Here is a 6,240-nt window from a genome sequence, read left to right on the forward strand (position 1 = left end):
TACTTAGAGTAAAGGTAAAGGGACCCCTGACCATTAGGTCCAGTCGTGGCCGACTCTAGGGTTGAGGCGCTCATCTCGCTTTATTGGCCGAGGGAGCTGACGTACAGCTTCCGGGTCATGTGGCCAGCATGACTAGGCCGCTTTTGGCGAACCAGAGCAGCGCACTGAAATGCTGTTTACCTTCCCGCCAGAGTGGTACCTATTTATCTACTTGCACTTTGATGTGCTTTCGAACTGCTAGGTTGGCAGGAGCAGGGACCGAGCAACGGGAGCTCACCCCGTTGCGGGGATTCGAACCACCGACCTTCTGATCGGCAAGTCCTAGGCTCTGTGGTTTAACCCACACGGTGTTTCCATGTGCTTCTCTGGTTTGCCAGAAGCGGCTTTGCCATGCTGGCCACATGACCCGGAAAAACTGTCTGCGGACAAACGCCAGCTCCCTCGGCCAGTAAACCAAGATGAACGCTGCAGCCCCAGAGTCGTCCGCAACTGGACCTAACGGTCAGGGGTCCCTTTACTTTTACCACAACCTGCTACTCCAGCAACCTTCCAAACCCCCAGTTCACACCACAGGGCAAATGGGGAGGCACAATTATTTTGCTTTGCCAATGGCCCTCAGTGGCCCTGTATTATTTCTTAATGGCCCTATCTTGTCTTTTTGCCTCTGGTAGCCCAGGAATTCCTCTGCAGCTTCTATTTCTCCCTTCACATCCTGAATAATCAAAATCCTACCAGTAATTAATTTCTAGGGTTTAGGGCAGGGGTAGGCAAACTAAGGCCCGGGGGCCAGATCCGGCCCAATCGCCTTCTAAATTTGGTCCGCAGATGGTCCGGGAATCAGTGTGCTTTTACATGAGTAGAATGTGTCCTTTTATTTAAAATGCATCTCTGGGTTATTTGTGGGACATAGGAATTCATTCATATTTTTTCCAAAATATAGTCCGGTCCCCCACAAGGTCTGAGGGACAGTGGACCGGCCCCCTGCTGAAAAAGTTTGCTGACCCCTAGTTTAGGGGGTGTCTCCCCCCCCTCTGAATCTATAACACCGTTAGAGCAGACAAAATTCCTCCTCCATCCTTATCTCTGGGTATACAGTGGAAGTTCTCCTCTTGTTGCTAGGTAACCGCAGCCCACCAAATGCTTCTGGGATGTGGAGAGATGAGGGCTTATAGCTCCAGAGCGCATGATTTTGAGGCGTGATGGGTCTTCTGGACTCCAGATTCTCAGATGCCATCCATCATTCCCACGATTGTCCTCCAGAGCCCGCTTGTATTCGCTCAGCGAGACACATCCCGTCAAAACATGCTTGACCTTGGACGGGGAAAATATGAACTTATCAGCAGCGAAAAAATACCCTCCCACTCCTGATGCATGTGAATATTGCATCCTTGACGGAGACCTGTTCTTGTGGAGTCTATTGTTGGAAAGCCTATCTCTCAGCCGTCGATCTCTCCGTCTTCCTTCCCCCTCGTCCTCCAGCCTTGGCACAACACATCCCTGGCAGGGAGACGACTCTGGGTTTGCTGGCCCTACCTAAGAAACAGCAGCCTCATCTGGTCCAGCTAGCACTGACTGGCAGCAGCGCTCCAGGGTTTCTTCCTTTTTAAATTTTTTAATTAATTTTCAACATATCATTTTCAACAGTAATTAAACGTACTTTGATTTCTTGCACCATTTTTTTTTACTTCCATCAATCACATCTGAAAATTATCCAATCTATTCACCTAATATACATTTCATACTTCCACTATTGCATTTAACTCTCAAAACTAATATCTCTCTTCTTTCTCTGCTTTGCAATGTTTCATATATTTCTCCTTACAAAACTTCTTGCAGTCCTACTAGTGTAATTTGTCGATTACAGTGGCTCTGCAAATAGTTCATATATTTCTTCCAATCTTCTGTGAATCTCTGGTCCCGCAGGTTTCGAATCCTTCCTGTCATTTTGTCCAATTCTGCATGTAACCCGAGGTACCACCGTACTGGATTTATTTCTGCCACAGACTCTCCCAGCTCACTAAAACCTGTTATAGTGGTACCTCGGGTTACAGACGCTTCAGGTTACAGACTCTGCTAACTCAGAAATAGTGCTTCAGGTTAAGAACTTTGCTTCAGGATGAGAACAGAAATTGTGCTTTGGCAGCGTGGCAGCAGCAGGAGGCCCCATTAGCTAAAGTGGTGCTTCAGGTTAAGAACAGTTTCAAGTTAAGAACAGACCTCCAGAATGAATTAAGTACCGTATTTTTCGCTCTATAAGAAGCACCAGACCACAAGACGCACCTAGTTTTTGCAGGAGGAAAACAAGAAAAAAAATATTATGAAACTCAGAAGCCAGAACAGCAAGAGGGATCGCTGTGCAGTGAAAGCAGCAATCCCTCTTGCTGTTCTGGCTTCTGGGATCGCTGCGCAGCCTGCATTCGCTCCATAAGACGCACATGCATTTCCCCTTACTTTTTAGGAGGGAAAAAGTGAGTCTTATAGAGCAAAAAATACTGGAAGACACAAGATTTACCCACTCTGGAAGAATGGCAGATGAAGGTGATGGACTATATGGAACTGGCGGAAATGACCGGCAGAATCCGAGACCAGGGAGAAGAGTCGGTGGAAGAAGACTGGAAGAAATTTAAAGACTATTTACAGAAATACTGCAAAATTAATGAATGTTAGAATGATGTCAGAATGAAGTTAAGTGGTTTTAGCAGCAATGTTACAAAGGAGTATGTAAAAATGGTTTGTTAACAGGTGAGAATCCAAAGTTACAATATATTAAGTTAAAGGATTAGGATAAAAACAAAGAGGGAAAGGATTTGCTGAATTAACTAACTGAACTGGAATACAAAAAAGGGAGGTGTGAGGAGGTCAGGGAAACAAGTAAATGAAAGACAAGATATGGAAAGATTGATTTGTTTTTAAGTGTTTTTATTTTTCTGTATTTTGTATTTTTTCTTTTCTTTTTTCCCCTTTTTAATTTTTGTAACCTTTTTTGAAACCTGAATAAATATCATTTTAAAAAAACAAAAACAAAAAATACGGTACTTAACCCGAGGTACCACTGTACTTCTTCAGATTCTGACACCTCCTCCTTCCAGTCTTCTCCCTCTTCTCCTTTTCTCTACTCATCGTCGTCCCACCACCCCTCCCCAGACTCTGCACCTTTTTCCCTTGGGAGTTCCCCAACCTGTTCCTTCCACCATTCCTCTGTGTCCAACTGGCCCGTGATCCTACACTGCATAAGGTAGCTTCCTACATTTCCTAAAACAACTACAGTGGTGCCCCGCAAGACGAACGCCTCGCAAGATGGAAAACCCGCTAGACGAAAGGGTTTTCCGTTTTGGAGGCGCTTCGCAAAACGAATTTCCCTATGGGCTTCCTTCGCAAGACGAAAGCCCATAGGGAAATCTCCGGGACAGCGGGGAAGCGCAGCACTTCTTCCCCACTGTCCTCGCACCTCCTCCGAAGGCTGGCGGTGGGGCGGAAAGCCCTTCTCCCCGCGCCAGCCTTTGGAAGGCTCCTCCGAAGGCTGGCGGTGGGGAGAAAAGCCCTTCTCCCTGAGCCAACCTTCGGAAGGCTCCTCCGAAGGCTGGCGGTGGGGCGGAAAGCCCTTCTCCCCGCACCAGCCTTCGGAAAGCTCCTCCGAAGGCTGGCGGTGGGGAGAAAAGCCCTTCTCCCCGCGCCAGCCTTCGGAAGGCTCCTCCGAAGGCTGGCGGTGGGGAGAAAAGCCCTTCTCCCCGCGCCAGCCTTCGGAAGGCTCCTCCGAAGGCTGGCGGTGGGGAGAAAAGCCCTTCTCCCCGCGCCAGCCTTCGGAAGGCTGCTCCGAAGGCTGGCGGTGGGAGGAGGGTTTTCCTTCCCACCGCCAACATTCAGAATGCTGTTCTGAATGTTGGCGGTGGGGAGGAAAAACCCTCCTCCCACCGCAAGCCCCGGGAACAGAGGAGAAGCGCTGCGCCCCTTCCCCTCTGTTCCCGTACCTGTCCTGAAGGCTTGCGGTAGGGAGAAAAGCCCTTCTCCGCACCGCCAGCCTGGCAAGCGGTTTCCATAGGAACGCATTAATTGATTTTCAATGCATTCCTACGGGAAACCGTGCTTCGCAAGACGAAAAACTTGCAAGACGAAAAACTCGCAAGAAGAAAAAACTTGCGGAACGAATTAATTTCGTCTTGCGAGGCACCACTGTACAGTGGTGCCTCGCAAGACGAAATTAATCCGTTCCGCGAGTCTCTTCGTCTAGTGGTTTTTTCGTCTTGCGAAGCAACCCTATTAGCGGCTTAGCGGCTTAACGCTATTAGCGGTTTAGAGGCTATTAAAGGCTTAGCGGATTAGCGGCTAAAAGGCTATTAGCGGCTTAGCGGCTTAGAAAAGGGGGGGAAGTGGGGGGGGAATCGCAACACTCGCAAGACGTTTTCGTCTTGCAAAGCAAACCCATAGGGAAAATCGTCTTGCGAAGCAGCTCAAAAACGGAAAACCCTTTCGCCTGGAACTGGGCCAAAACAAACAAGATGAACTTTAACAGGGAGAAATGTAAAGTATTGCACTTGGGCAAAAAAAAATGAGAGGCACAAATACAAGATGGGTGACACCTGGCTTGAGAGCAGTACATGTGAAAAGGATCTCGGAGTCTTGGTTGACCACAAACTTGACATGAGCCAACAGTGTGACGCGGCAGCTAAAAAAGCCAATGCAATTCTGGGCTGCATCAATAGGAGTATAGCATCTAGATCAAGGGAAGTAATAGTGCCACTGTATTCTGCTCTGGTCAGGCCTCACCTGGAGTACTGTGTCCAGTTCTGGGCACCACAGTTCAAGAAGGACACTGACAAACTGGAACGTGTCCAGAGGAGGGCAACCCAAATGGTCAAAGGCCTGGAAACGATGCCTTATGAGGAACGGCTAAGGGAGCTGGGCATGTTTAGCCTGGAGAAGAGGAGGTTAAGGGGTGATATGATAGCCATGTTCAAATATATAAAAGGATGTCACATAGAGGAGGGAGAAAGGTTGTTTTCTGCTGCTCCAGAGAAGCGGACACGGAGCAATGGATCCAAACTACAAGAAAGAAGATTCCACCTAAACATTAGGAAGAACTTCCTGACAGTAAGAGCTGTTCGACAGTGGAATTTGCTGCCAAGGAGTGTGGTGCAGTCTCCTGCTTTGGAGGTCTTTAAGCAGAGGCTTGACAACCATATGTCAGGAGTGCTCTGATGGTGTTTCCTGCTTGGCAGGGGGTTGGACTCAATGGCCCTTGTGGTCTCTTCCAACTCTATGATTCTATGTTTCTATGATTCTACCTGTCCTTGCCTGGTTTCCTGCCTCAAATCCTGCCTTGGCCCTGTTGGACTGACACCTCGCGGAACCTCTGGATTCTGGACCAGTCCTGGACTGCGGTTCTCGGGTTACCCCCAGGCCCAGCACACCGTTGGTTGTTCCAACCATCTCTTGCACATTTCTCAACTCGCTAGCACATCGCCTAGAGATTCAGGCATCTCACTAAATAAGGAGATTCAGACTAAACGCTAGGAAGAACCTCCTGACTCCAAGATCTGCTCAACAGTAGAACGATCTCCCTTGGGAGGTGATGGACTGTCCTTTATTGGACGTTTATAAGCAGAGGTTGGATGGCCACCTGTCAGGGATTCTTTAGTTATTGCAGGGGGTTGGACTGGATGATCTCTGGGGGTTCCTTCCAACTCTACGATTCTATACTTCCCTGTTGACTTGTGGGTGTTGCTTTGGAGCAATCTACCCAACGGTCCTGCCCCACAATAAGAGCTGCCTTGTAGTTACAGACATTAAATTCAGAAGAGTTTTTTTTTTTCATTTCTGGCATTTCATTTTCTTTAAAAAAAAAAAACAACAGTTAACATTTCTTCCGATTTTATTTTATTTTGCATAAAGTGCCATGGTCAGCAATCACCACCCCACCCCACCCCACCCCACAGAAATCTCCCCTTCCAGTTTGCTCCCCGCAAATGATACAGGTCAATACTACGTAGAAATCAAACACTTAGGCAAGACTCAGATAGTAAATATCATACAAAGAGATTTCAAATGCCCTCTGGATGAGGGTTGGGTTTGTTTTTCCAAAACTTTAAATATCTTTTGGGTTCCTCATTCAGCACAGGGCAGGCCTGGGTAGGCTAAACGGTCCTGGTTGTGTTTTGCAATCCAGCCTTCCTTGCAGACTGGAAGCCACTGGCCGGCTAAAGAAGAAGAAATTGTCCTTGCCTGAAAGGGCGAGGGGGGAGA

The sequence above is a fragment of the Podarcis bocagei genome, assembly GCF_964188305.1.
Source record: "Podarcis bocagei genome assembly, chromosome: 12".
Classification (NCBI taxonomy): domain Eukaryota; kingdom Metazoa; phylum Chordata; class Lepidosauria; order Squamata; family Lacertidae; genus Podarcis; species Podarcis bocagei.